The sequence below is a fragment of the Ovis canadensis genome, chromosome 6 (genome assembly GCF_042477335.2).
Source record: "Ovis canadensis isolate MfBH-ARS-UI-01 breed Bighorn chromosome 6, ARS-UI_OviCan_v2, whole genome shotgun sequence".
NCBI classification, from domain to species: domain Eukaryota; kingdom Metazoa; phylum Chordata; class Mammalia; order Artiodactyla; family Bovidae; genus Ovis; species Ovis canadensis.
The window spans coordinates 121,919,138-121,933,038 of record NC_091250.1 but is presented as its reverse complement, the minus strand read 5'-3'; positions in this window follow the sequence as shown (position 1 = coordinate 121,933,038).

Below are 13,901 nucleotides of genomic sequence, written 5' to 3'. Positions count from 1 at the left end.
ATCTCTCAGGAAGGAGGCTGACCCAGCCTGGACCACAAGAAGGAATAGTCCCTGGTAAGGCCCCTAACATCTGCACGTGCAGGGCAAACTTCCTGGGTTTAAAAAAATCCTTATTGAGAAGGTTCTTTGTCCTCTGACTGCAATCTCCAAGGTGCCTTGCACCTGTGAAGACATGTGGGAAGAATTCCACATCCACTTGAGTGACAGCCTCCCCCAAACCACCTCCCAGTCACCCAGCACCCCCCCCATGGCCAAAGTCCCCCTAAGTCGGGCCTGCCACATACCAGGGCACATCAGGCATTACCCCAAACTCAAGTTTCTCATCCCTGATCTTTATTCTCAGCAATCCAGGAAGCCCATCAGGCTGTAGCCTGTCCTAGGCCCCAGAGTGCAGCCGTCAGAGGGCAGCAGGTTAGGATGCCCTCCCTTGTGAGTTTAGAGGCTGAGCTGTACGTCCTTGGGGGAGCTGAGCACCCAGCAGAGGACACTGCTTATCCTCTATCCCAGTGTGTGAACTGTAGATGTTTTGTCCTGGGATAAGTTTCCCAAATATATGCACGTGAGAAAGTCAAGGATGGGAGAGGTCATTCCCAAGTCTTCTCTCCCCCATTTTCGGCTAGTTACTATGAAGTCAGCGGGTTCATAGTAGCTCACTGAGTTACCACACTCACTGATGACATCCCCTTCACTCTATTTTAGGGGAAACACAGCAATGCCAAGTCTCAGCGAAGTGAACTCAGTACCCGTTTGTTGAGTCTCGCCCAGCCACCACACAAACCCCAGCCTTTGCACTCACCCACTGTGGGTGGCCTTTCTTAGCCCTCGGCACCACCCCCCAGGGCCCCTGGGCCCACCTGCCTCAAGTCAGAACACTGTCATCCAGTTTCACAGGAGGATTAAAGTTTTTAAAAGTCAGATTACGTTCCCTGGCAGTTCCAGACGGGTTTTCTGGGTGAGGCCTGTGAGGGAATAACTTGGTTTGAGTTCAAGTTCAGAGATTCGTCATTCCCGGGGCCAGGAGGGGTGGGGGGGGGGGGGTGCGGGACTTGGTACAGGATCTGCCTTGACACCTTTAGATTCCAGGCAGTCAGGACTGATGGGTGCAGTGGGAGGGAGCCACTTGCAGAGGGCCTTGCTAGGAGAAGCAGCTGGCGCCATTCTCCCTGGTCTTAGCCAGCTGACCCACCTCTCCCAGGGTTCAGTCTCTGACCCTCCCTTATCCATCCCTCCATTGGTCAGATTTAGGTGCTGCTGGGGGAGGGGCTGGGGGGCCCACCTCATTTTGGGAAGGTCTCATGAGGCTGAACCACAAGAGCTAAAGCCATCTCTGCAGTTTGACCCTCACAACAGAGCTCTTGTGGCCACAAGACCTGAAAAAGGTCAATCTTCATCCCAAATCCCAAGAAGGGCAGTACTAAAGAATGTTCAAACTACAGGACAGTTGCACTCATCTCCCACGCTTGTAAGGTCATGCTCAAAGATCCAGCAAGGCTCTTGTGGTTCAATTCGACAGCCAGGCCCCACCATTATCCTATTGGTTCTCATCACTATAGCCTAGAAGACCCTGCGTGACACAGGGTTCTGGAAGAGGCTTGGAACCTGTAAGGGATAAACGGCTGCTACTCTGACACACCCGAGTCAGCTCCCCAGCTACTCAGGGGACAAGAGTCAAGTCCTGGGCCAAGGAGGCCAAGATTTAAGGGTGAGGCCTTGCAGCTGCTAGGTCTGCTCACCTGCTCTAGCAGAGAGCAACCTGTGAAGGTCTGCAGCACATCCCCCAGCAGTTTCCTCTGGATGGATGGTAGCTCAACCCCTGGAGGGCTCTGTTAGAGCCCACTAAGCCACACTCCTTCCATCCCACACTCTTAAGTCCGAGTTTTTCCACTGAGCATAGCCCCAGCAAGAGGGGCCCTAGGCATCAGGGAAACCCAGCCAGTCCATAGCAGCTAGTTCGGCTCCTCCTGGGCCACAAGATCTGATGCCTTGTTCTTCTGCCACTGCCTGCTTTCAAGCCTCTTTAGACCCCTCTTTTTCCTTGAAAAAGGAAAGTCTGCTCAAGTCCTGACCTCTACTTAGACTGAGGTTGCAGACATGTGCCTCGAGTTAGATAAACCCCTTTTCTGTTTTAAACCCAGCTAAAGCCCCCCGACACCTCAGGACTCCAATCAAGGCCACATTTGATACTCCAGCTGTTCCAAGTCCACACGGCCATACAGGTTTAGGCCAGTTGTCACCATTAAGAGACTAAACTTCAGCCAACATGGGCACAGAGCCATCCCTTCTACACACACAGCCTGTGTCTGCATACAGAGCAGCAAGTTTGTCTTTCTCCAGACACACCAGGAAACCTTTTCCAGGTGGGATTATTAAATGATGCACTTGGCGAGAAGTTAATTGCATACCAGTGCAGAGGGAGCCAAATTCTCCCCACCAAGCTCTAACCACTGCAAAAGGGGCTTATCTATATGCTATTAGTTCCTTCAGGGCACTGCCTTCTAGAAGCCTCAAGGGCAAGTGAATCAATGTCAGGTTGGGGCACATAGGAGAATCCCAGGCTGGGTGAGCTTACAGGAGAAGTATATTGTAGGGACTCAGCGCGGTCATGAGTCCAACACAAGAGCTGGAGCCAGCAGCCAGGTCCTCAAGCAGGAGTCTGAGGATTCCCAGGCAAAAACAAACTCAAAAATTTGGCCTTGATTTGCATTCCGTAAACCCTAAAGTGACACTCCCAAGCCACTTCCAAGTCTTTACAGATAGATGTAAGAGGTAGAGAAGCACTTCCCTCATCGAAATTCAGACTCTTCCAGTGGCTACAGGCTTCCTTCCCAGTTCCTCCACCGGTAATCCATTTATTTGCAATTTGATTAAACACCCTTGCCAGGGCAGAGTCTGTCTCCAACACCAGGTCCTAGCAGTCCTACATAGCCTAGCAGAATTGCCATTTTAGCTGAGAAACGCTGGCTTAACACTCATTCAAAAAACTAAGATGATGGCATCCTGTCTCTTCGCTTCACGCAAATAGGGGGAGAAGTGAAAATGGCGACAGATATTTTCTTGGGCTCCAAATGCAGCTATGCCATTAAAAGACGCTTGCTCCTTGGAAGGAAAGCTATAACAAACCTAGGACAGAGTATTACGCAAAGACGCTCTGCTGACAAAGGTCCATCTATAAAAGCTATAGTTTCTCCAGCAGTCATGTATGGATGTGAGAGCTGGACCATAAAGGTCACTGAGTGCTGAAAAATTTGTTTCCACATAGTGGAGCTGAAGACATTTGAGAGGTCCTTGGTGTACAAGGAGATCACACCAGTCAATCCTAAAGGAAATTTACCCTGAATATTTATTGGAAGGACTGATGCTGAAGCTGAAACTCCAATACTTTGGCCACCTGATGTGAAGAGCCAACTCACTGGAAAAGACCCTGATGCTGGGAAAGAGGGCAGGAGGAGAAGGGGACGACATACTGCAGTCCATGGGGTCACAAAGTGTTAGACACGACTGAAAAACCACCCCCAAGCTGTTCTACTCCTCCCCTGGGAGCCCAAGTTGACCACTACAAAGCATGTAGTCAAGGTCATCCATTTGATGGCCTAGCTTAAGTGAGCAGATCACCCACCACCCCAGTGGTCCAAGCTAAAAACCAAGCATCACTGGGCTCCTTTCTTCACCCTTAACTCCCACTGCCTGCACATCAAGTTTATCTACTCCCTGTTCTCACACACTGTAAGCTAAATTCAAATTTACTGTAGCCTTAAGGCAGAGGACAATGAGTTAGCCATTTGTTAGCAGTAGCCACAGAATGGACAAAGGACCAATGTGGTGATAGTCCCCCATCCGGTGGACTTTTGTGGCATTTCTAAAACAGCCCTCCCCAAGGACCCACCTTGTCAACTCCCAGGTAAAATAAAAAATGTATTACAGAGGAATTATCTAGAGAACTCAAAAATGCCACCAGAGCGTGTGGAGTCTGCTCCTCCAGGGGAAGTGAAACACGGTGTATTTGTAACAGATGTACACTGACCTGCACAGAGGTGCCTGCTCTACTGCCTATCACTCTTCAATGGAAGTTTTAGAAGCTTTAGTAAGACACGGACAAGAATTTCAAACGAAGTGCAAAAGTAGTTGTTGATATTAATCCAGAAGTGTAGGTGTTTCAACATTCACTTATGTAACAAATTGGCCACCACAGGCATCAGTTTCTACAAAACTTTCCTGGGTCAGTAAGGTGGTTAAGGCCTTTTCTCCCAGAAGACATTCTCATGCCTTAGGAAAATAAGGAACCTCATACGCCCCATGTCTCTACAGCACCTCCAGCTCCCTGGCACCCAACATGCCTTTCCACCAAGTTATGCACTTCTAACAACTATCTGAGCAAGACTATGCTGCTTTCCCATGATGAGCTCAAAGTCTTACAAAGGGATAGAAAACCTGGGGTGCACCAGCCCCCAGAGTACTTTCCCATTTGTATTTAACTTCTCGGTGCCCGTCATTAATGCAATGGATCTTTCAACAAGCATGAGCCCATGAGTTGCCACAGGCCAAGATTTTGTTTTGAAATATTCAGATAGGTTTGTTCGATTCCACTCCCTCTCCCCCCAGTCAAGGGTTATACTCAAGTATCAGTATTTTGGCACTGGATAGTGGAATGGTTGGGGGTGGGCAACCCAAGGGAGGGGAGATAAGTTTTGTGAACCAGTCCTGAACTATTGTGACACAAACTGACACCCAACCGATGGCTGACTCCACATTCACTCTGCCTCGGAGTAAGCACTTACAAATTCCAAGTTCTAGGCATTCTCACGAACACCATTGTAAACATTTCTCTCAATCCTAGCACTCTTAGAAGTTTCTAGTGGTTCTGTAACTGAGAATCACTTCAAACACCCACAGCATACCAGGCAGACACCAGGTGAGTGGTCAATGTGCAGAAATCATGCTGCCTGACCTACTCGGTCTCCATCCTGCAGGAAAGACTCTCAAGGGCCCACGTTCTCTCCCCTGCATGTCATAGTCTCCACGGTGGCCAACACAGCATCCCCCAGTCTTAGGAATCTCAAAGGGACATAGATGCACCAACCTCCTGAGAAACTTCAGCCTGAAGATACACAGGGCTTCAGTGGGATGCACAGGCACAGAAGAGGCCGAAAGCCTTGAAGTTATATATAGATGCCAGCACCTCCCAGATGTACGTTACTGGTGCTGCCTGATGCCATTAACTCTGGAGAGAGATAAGCTCAGACTCTGAATACCAGCCTCACCCTCCACAATCTCCCTTTGGATCTATTGACTTAAACTCTGCGGGCTTCATGTTGTCTGCGTACAGAGGCCCTTATTATCCAGTCCCAAAGCCATCATCAGGGACTGGCGCTCACCTGACCAGGAGCAAGGAGCCCAGGGCTCCTCCAGGTGCACACTCAAGCCAGGGGCATCCAGAGAGCCACCTGTGGCCATTGTCATGGTCTTTGTAGACCGGGACCTGGGGACTGGAGTCAACGAGAAGAGGGACGCAGGGGACCCAAGTCTCGAGTGAAACAAGGGTGCTTTATTTGTAGAAATGCACATTTATATATCTTTATACAAGGCAGCTTCAGGCAGTAAAAAAAAAAATTGAGCAAAAACAAAGCCAAGCAAATAATCTTTAAAGGGCGAGAAAGCATTCTATATCCTAAGAGGGGCATAACTGAGTAGACTACCTTTAAGTGAAAGGTCAATGAAGGGGGTCACTGAAGGGAATCCAAGCAGGTGCCCATTCATATGATCTCAGTCTTGAGAACTGCACACAGCTCTGCTCGCTCCTGTTTTCCGGGAACTGATAGAGTCCTTGAGAAACGGCACACAAGAGAGAACAACATATTGGATCCTTTCAAGGTCAAAGTCCCCCGACAGGCCACCACCACTCTCCATCTGCCCTTGGACACAGAAGTACTTCGTATGGCCACAACAGCCAGGCCAAGGAATTGGGCCACAAATCTCTGGGCAGCACAAGACGCTGGGTAACCCCCTAGTATGACAAATATCCTGGTGGCTATTTTAAGAGCTGCCATTTTAAGCTGCAGTTGAGCATTTTTGAATGGGAATCAAACTTGGGGATGGGTTGGAGAGCAACATTTGTAATCATTGATACTTTGGTAGGACACCTGCCTGGTTGGGGGTTTCCCCCAAAGGCAAGTACTCCAGAACAGGTGGTAAACACTATGGTGTAAAAGCTATTGTCAGTGAATGTCAAATCTTGCCTCCTTCCCCTCCAAGGGGCTCAGAGGCTTAGGCGGTTGGGACTCTGGGCTTGGGAAAGAATGCTGATGACAGGTGAGATGGGCAGGTCCAGTCTTCTGCATTACGCAGGGTTGAATTGTGTTCCTTATGCCCCAATCATACATCCAGGTCCTAATCCCAGTACCTCAGGATAAGACCTTATTTGAAAATAGCACCACTGCAGGGGTCAAGACAACTTCATACTGGAATCGGGTGGGCCTTGATCTATCCTTAGGAGGGGGAAGGAGGTACGGACACTCAGGGATATTGCCATGTGAACATAAAGACAGAGGTTGGGCAATGCTTCCACAAGGCAGCAATTGCCAGCAGGCCCCAGAAGGGAGACAGGCACACAAGAGTTTTCCTCACGCCCTTCAGGAGGAACCAACCCTGTCAATGCCTTGATCTCAGACACTTGAGACATCTTGCAAGGCCCAAGTCTCTAAAATTAGGCTGGCTCCTCACCTGGACCTTAGAAGGATCAGATAATGCAGGCTGTTGTCTATGAAGTGATTACAGTAAACAACGAGTGAAGAAGATATCTTCCCCGAGCTATGTTTGTTAGATCTAGTAACCCATGTAGTGATCAAGTTCTTAGAGGTACATCCATCGGGCATAACCTCAAAGGGGAAGTCTTCTGTATGCAAAGTTCCACAGTTTGCAGGGAACTGCAAACCCCTACACAGTAGTAGTTGAGCTTTCCTCTTGACACAGCAGTAAAGAACCCGCCTGCAATGCAGGAAACTTTCCAGGCGACTTGAGGTTCGATCCCTGGTTTGGGACGATCCCCTGGAGGAGTGTATGGGAACCCTCTCCAGTATTCTTTGCTGGAGAATTCCATGGACAGAGGAGCCTGGCAGGCTACAAAAGTCCATACAGTTGTGAAAGAGTTGGAGACAACTGAAGCCAACTGAGCACACACACAGCACAGTTATTCACCTGGCTGCAAAGCCCAGCGCTCTGACACAGCCTGTGAAACATTTGTTTCCATCTGCTCAGCTCGGGGAGGGACCCAGTAACACACATACACTTGAGGACTCACGTCTTGCTCTTGCCTTGGAAGAACTTATATACTCCAGAGATTAATATTCATACAAGGTTTATATAGGTAAGGTCAGGGTTTTGAATTATTAAGCCTCTTTGACAAAGGCCTTGGGGGACAAAAGGCAGAGATCTTGCTATCATGACCCCGCCCTCAACAGTTCTCCCTACTAGGAGAGCAGCCCAAGGGTACAGCCACAGGTTTCCAGGACAGGAGGGGAAAACTGACACAAAGCTAAGTTTGCCTCACGGGACTTTACCATCCCCCTAACTCCCATTCATAGTTAAAATTTATTGTAGCCTTAATGCACAGAATATAGTGACTTCAAGAAACTCCTGTTATCAGTAGCTAGAGAATGGGTAACTGACCATTCTAGTGAATGTAGGGTTAACCCCATCCCCGCAAAAATCCACCTCATGGGAAATCGAGTAAAAAGAACCCGTAGCTAGAGGAATAATCCACAGGACTAATACCGCCAGAAAGTCTTCTCTTTCAAGGGAAAGCAGTGACCCCTATGGTGTATTTGTAATAGATGGTCTGTTCCTCTGCACAGAGGTGCCTGTGATCCTGCCTACCACGCTAATGAGGTATTAGAATGTTTTAGTAAGATGTGCAAAGTTTAAAATACATGAAGGGCAAAAAGAAGTTGCTGATATTTACGCAAACACTGGCGTTTCAACAATCACTGACAAATTGCTGGTCACAGGCTTGGTTTCTACAAAAATCCCCATCAATGTAATTGACTATAGATGGATGGGAAACTGAGAACAAGATCCATTAAATGCCAACTTGCTTGTCCAAGTTGTAACTTGTCTTTATTAAGCTTTCTGTAATTGTTCTTGCAAATTGAATCCCCTCCAGGGGTCACTGGAGCCTAGATTTATCACAAGAGTCCTTTGACCACCCCCCTGTAAGATAACACCTGACATGGGTCAGTGAAGAGTTGCCCAAGTTGTTTTTTCAGGAACTTGCCCAGATCACTTGAGACCACTGACTACTCAACAGGACCTGCCTGCGTGTGTGACCTTGTGGCATCACAAGAACACTCTCAGATCACGTGAATGTTGCTATTTTCTGAACATGCATCCCATGAACCATGTCAACTCAGATACAGATTTTTCCTTTCTACCTCCAATTACCTTTCTCCTGCACCTTCTACCATCACCTACTCTTCGCCTGCAAGTATCCCAAGCCCCTCAACCTTCGGGGAGGGAGCCAGATTTGAAGTTCACCCCTCACTTTGGGGCCTCCTGAATAAGCCTGGTCTCTTCTGCAAAGCTCAGCATCTGGCTTGCTGCGTTCATCAGGAGAATGAAACTCATTGCACAACAGAGGCAGACTTGACCCAGTCTGAACTCGATTTTCTGGTGATTTGGAAGCGAGGGCCTGCTTGTGGAGCTGATTAACAGGTGATGGCAGTCAAGCTGGCTTAAGGTAGGCAACAGGTGCTTCTTGAGTGTGGCTTACCTGAGCTTGTTTACAGGCTGCAAATGGACCCAGGAAAGTAAGACTTCTAAAGAGGGCAGGGCTAGTCATGGGGCAGGAGGCAGTTACTCTACTACACGGGACATTCCAAGAGGTGGGCTAGTCCAACCCTGAGCTCCTGGAGTGGGTAAGTGCCCACCCTGCCCCCCACCCTGTTCATTCCTGCACCTGGCACGGAGCCCTCTTGCAGGGCCCAGGGCAAAGCAGGAAGCAGATCCCTTCCTTGGGAGCCTGGACATGAGAACACTAGGGTTGAAAGCGGACAAGCAGGAGTTTGGAACACCCATCCAATTTCTCCTGTCTCTCCCCAAAGCTAAAAACAGCCTCCCACCTCCTGTACAAATCCACTTTAGGGAAGAGACAAGGGCTGTGGGCTTCCCAGGTGGCTCAGTGGTAAGGAATCTGCCTGCTGATGCAAGAGATGTGGGTTCGATCCCTGGGTCGGGAAGACCACCTAGAAAAGGAAGTGGTAACCCACTCCAGTATTCTTGCCTGGGAAACCTCAGAGTGGCCTGGGGGGCTATGGTCCATGGGGTCACAAAGACTTGACACGACTCAGCACACACGCACATAGAATTTGAGAGTTCAATTGAGTGCACGTGCTACCCTAGCTCTGCCTTGTCAGACACTGGAGTTGGGCTAGCGAGAGGGAGGAAGTGGCCACAGTCTTTCAGGTTGCTTTTTTAATCAGGGCTCTTCTAGACCCGACTTCCATGCTCACATGCAACAAAGGTGAGGTTAAGCATGCCCAGGGTGAAGTGGAACCTTGTAGGGCTGTTGGGGCCACTATGAGGAAAGCAGGAGCAACTCCATCTTGAAGCCTGTTATCTCTCTTAAGGACAGGATGTGAACTGGGCCTGAACTCTGCCCACCAATGAGGAAAGGGTTACTAACAAAAACCAGGTCTCCTGGAAACTTCCCTCCCTATAGATGGCAAATGGAGACTAGTTGAGGTCAGGCTGCCCCTGTGAGATTTAACCATGGAGACATCCCCGTGATGTATAATCATTGTTCCCCTATAACCTTAATTGTTCTAGCACCTGCTTGTTGTAAAACTCAAGTCATATAAGACAAAGGTTGCTAACATGTAACCAGTCACATAGCAAGGAGTATAAGTCTCAAACATCAGGGTCCTTATTGGGAACCGATTCCCCTTGGACCTGCTGGCAGGTCTGTATTTCCAATGTCTTGAGTGTCCTCAGAGGTGTGTTTCACGACTCTGGATTTCACAACAGGGCCACACGTTCTGAGCCCTTTTTTTTTTCCCACTACAAAGCAGCTGGCAGAACTGAAGGGGAGAGGTTAAGGCCTCCTCATACACATACCTGGAGCCAAATGAACGGTTTTCTCTCCGAGTTACCCAACTCAGGTAACTGCAACCAGTTTCCCCCAAAGCCAGCCTAGGGGGTTTCCTGAAGAAAGTTTGAAGGAGTTGCCCCAAAGGGTGTGTTTTTACGAGATGCTATTTTACACTTATTTTACACACGAATTCGATGTGGATTCAGGTGATGCTCTCGTGACTCATTCTCTCCAGAGTGCATATCGGCAGCTTCCCTTAAGCTTATCTGGTGGACCCTTTAAGTATTGCAAAAACATGGTCCTTGTTGTGATGTTTACAATGTCGGCAGGGCAGGCAAGTTGGATTAACCCAGCAGGCACATGTTAAATGCTGTTTACGTACAGTTTAGGCTTCCCAGGTTGTTCAGTGGTTAAGAGTCAGCCTGCTAATGCAGGAGACGGAGGTTCGATACCTGAGTCGGTAAGATCCCCCTGGAGGGGGAAACGGCAACCCACTCTAATACTCTTGCCTGGAGAATCCCATGGACAGAGGAGCCAGGCGGCCAAGAGTGAGGGGCCGTGGTCTGGTGGGTTACCGAGTCTGAGCAAGGCTCTTCGGAGCTGACTGCAGCTTGTTAAGGAAGGGGTTGTCTTACCCTTATCTGCAGTTGGAAGTCTCCCCAGGCAGAGATGTGGGTGTTCCTAAGAAAGTACTTCCGACCACTATTCCCATGTCATAGGGCTTTGCTCCTGAGTGGTTAAAAAAATTTTAGTTGAATGAACTCTGGCCTTAAAATTGTGCGGTTATCAGGAAAGGCCTGGAAACAGGTGCAGAAACCCTAAGGCAGGCTCTGAGCTAGAAGAACCAGGGTGAGAGCAGTTTGAGAGCCAGGCTGGGCACCCTAGGGCCTGGAGAGGCTGTTGCTCTCTAAGGAGAAAAAAGACCGGAGTGGGAGGTGGCAGGATATTAACCAGAGATTCAGGCATCCAAGAGTCCAGGTGAAGAATGTGGCAGCTGTGGGTGGGTAGATGCGTTTTCTGGCCAGTATAGCCAGAGATGGGGCCGCTGATCACTGCAGGAAGGGACAGCCTGGAGGAGCCGTCTCGTGCAATGGGAGAAGGCTAGGTTGCCTGGTCTCAGCTGGCATTAGGTATAGTCCTAGTAGGTGTCTCTGGACACTTCTGAGGTGCCAGGGAGGCAGTTTCAGAAATGAGGGGCTCAGAAGTGGCTGGGTGACACAGCAGTCACAGACTGGGGTACAGTTGTTTCAGGGTCCCCACCAGAGACCAAGAGTACATTGACACTTGTATTAAAAGGTGTGGGTGAGGAGTGGGAGAGCCCAAGGGGCATTAGTAACAGCTAGTAACAGCTGATACCAACTCAATGGCTGGGCCCTTACAGCTGAGATGAACCAAGCTGGGATCACCCTGTTGGGACCTAACAAACGGCATGATAGGCTTCAGGGACTAAGGTAGGACTCAGGGGAAAGGCTGAGTCATTGCCTAGTGAGGTCATCCCCACAGATGCCAGGACTTGTTAATCAGCATACTCCCCGTAACCTGGTTTATCAGGATGTAAAAGACATCCCCCTGCAGCCAATAGCCAATTAGTAAATACCAGGAAACCCCTGCAGCTGCCGGGGTCCAGCCCCGGTGGATCCAGGGAATTCGAAGGGTGGACGGCGTCGGCGTGGAAAGACTTATTTATTAATGATAGATTAGATTAAGAAACTATAGTGTAGTAAGAAGATTAAGTGGAGGAAGAGGGCTGAATAGCTTGGTTTACGCGAAAGGCCAATAAAATTCCAGACAAGGAATTTGCACCATCTACGTTGGGCCACCGGCGCCCGCTTGAATATCTAAGGGTGCCTCGCCTTAAGCTCCCTTTCTCGCGGGTCTTAACAGCCGGGGCAAGTAAGTAGACCTGGTGAGCCTCCGCGCTCCAGGTGGAAATTCAACCCGAAATTAAAGTAAAGAGCAGAGAGGGAAAGAGAGAGAAGAAAGAGAGAGACACGGGGGGGAGCCAGAGTGCCAAGAAACCAGGCCGGGAGACTAGTTAGAGAAGCTGGTCCAAGAAGCTGGCCCCCGGCCCCAGAAGCTGGCCCCGAGAAGCTGGCCCCCTCCTTTATTGTTCAGAAGGCCTTTTATACTTTTGATAAAACACAGAGATCAATGGGTAACACAAGATTATGTAGCGTTCGCAGCTCAGGCTCTTTCTATACATCATTTGGTATACAAAAGGCCTCAGGTGATTTACATTATCTTCTGGCCAAGAGGCTTGTTAACACTTTTTGGCTCTCTTCCTTAATGAATGTTAATCTTGTTTCCCCTGAAGTGTTTTTCTTTAATCTACATCTCCTTAAAGCATTAACATTAAAGTTACATCTCTATGGAACAAAGGTGCAGTGGGACACAACAAAGAAGGTACTTAACTCAAAGATCTAATGTTGCTAACACAAGGTCTACTACTTGTTTTTCTAACTATATCTACAACTAAAGGATGTGAAAATTTGGCAGCAAATATTGACTCAACAAATGAAACCTTTAATCAGTCCTAAAAAGATTTTGACTCCTCGGAAGCTCCTACATTCCTAGGATGTTTTAAGCTTCCTGTGCCTCCTGCGGTCAGGAGGCCTCAATCACACGCGCAGCTGTACGAGTCCTGCAGGCAGGCTAGAAAGCCATCAGAGGGTTTTTTGAATTGAAACACTCTTTCGAATGCAGAAGACTAACGCCCTGAATTGTTTTCCAGAAAATGTCAGAAGAGTAGAAAAGCAGAGCACAAAAACCGGCAGATTTTTGTTGGGGTACATGCTTAGGAATTTCCAGAGGGGTCCCTGAAGTCTGAGCACGCCTTGCGTATGTCAGCTTCCTTCCTCATGACCTTGTCACGGGCGGGATTCCTCACACTGGCTCCCGGCATGCAGCCAATAAAGATTAGCCAATTAGTAAATACTAGGAAACTCCTGCAGCCAATCAGCCCTTGCCAACTCTGTTCTAAAACCTGTAAATCTGGGCTCAGGGCTCCTTGCTCCACTCCACTGCGTTGGATGTGGCGGGAGCCCTAGCTCGAGCTAGAAATAAAACCCCTTCATGCTTTTGCATTGCTGTGGACATCTTATTCTGTTTTGGGGACTCGGACTCTGGGCATAACACACCCCAGGGAAACAGCACCCCATGTCCCTCTTCCAACCCCTGCAACTCCCTGCCAAGTCATGTTTTGCTGTGACCTGATTTTTATAGCAAAGGCCAGCATCCCTAACCCCCATCCAAACTCAAGTCCCCGGACCAACCTAACTTCCTCTTAAGCTAGAGAGTCTAGCTTCCTGTCAGGGTAGCTTTAAGTTTGCTGTATAGTCTCATTTATCGAATCCAAGAAGGTTTTACCCCTATGCATAAGGGTTATCTGCTTTCAAGGGCTTAAGGTCAATGCTTTAGTTTTAGAGTTAGTCCTTCCCTTACACAGATGCCTGAGGGGTGAAAAGTTAGCACACCTGATCTTAATCCCAGTCCCAATTCTCAGATGATTACAGCCCCAACCTGTAGACCACTCTCTTTCCCTTTGTTCCGGCAACATCTCTAGGGTGGTTCAGTTCACAAGACTACCTTCACAGATACTCTCTCAGTTGCGGACTGCACATGGGGTCTGGAGTCAGCCATCTGAGTACCAACCCTGTGCCAGGGACACACTCCAGATAACAGGGATATCAAGAAGGTATTTGTAGGGGTTGAAGGTTTTGACTCAGTCAGGTGGTCAGGGTAGGGGGTTTTCCCTGAATAAAGAACACATGCATGTAAGTACTTTTGAGTAATTCCAGGTAGCCAACAGAGGTTACAGAAGCCC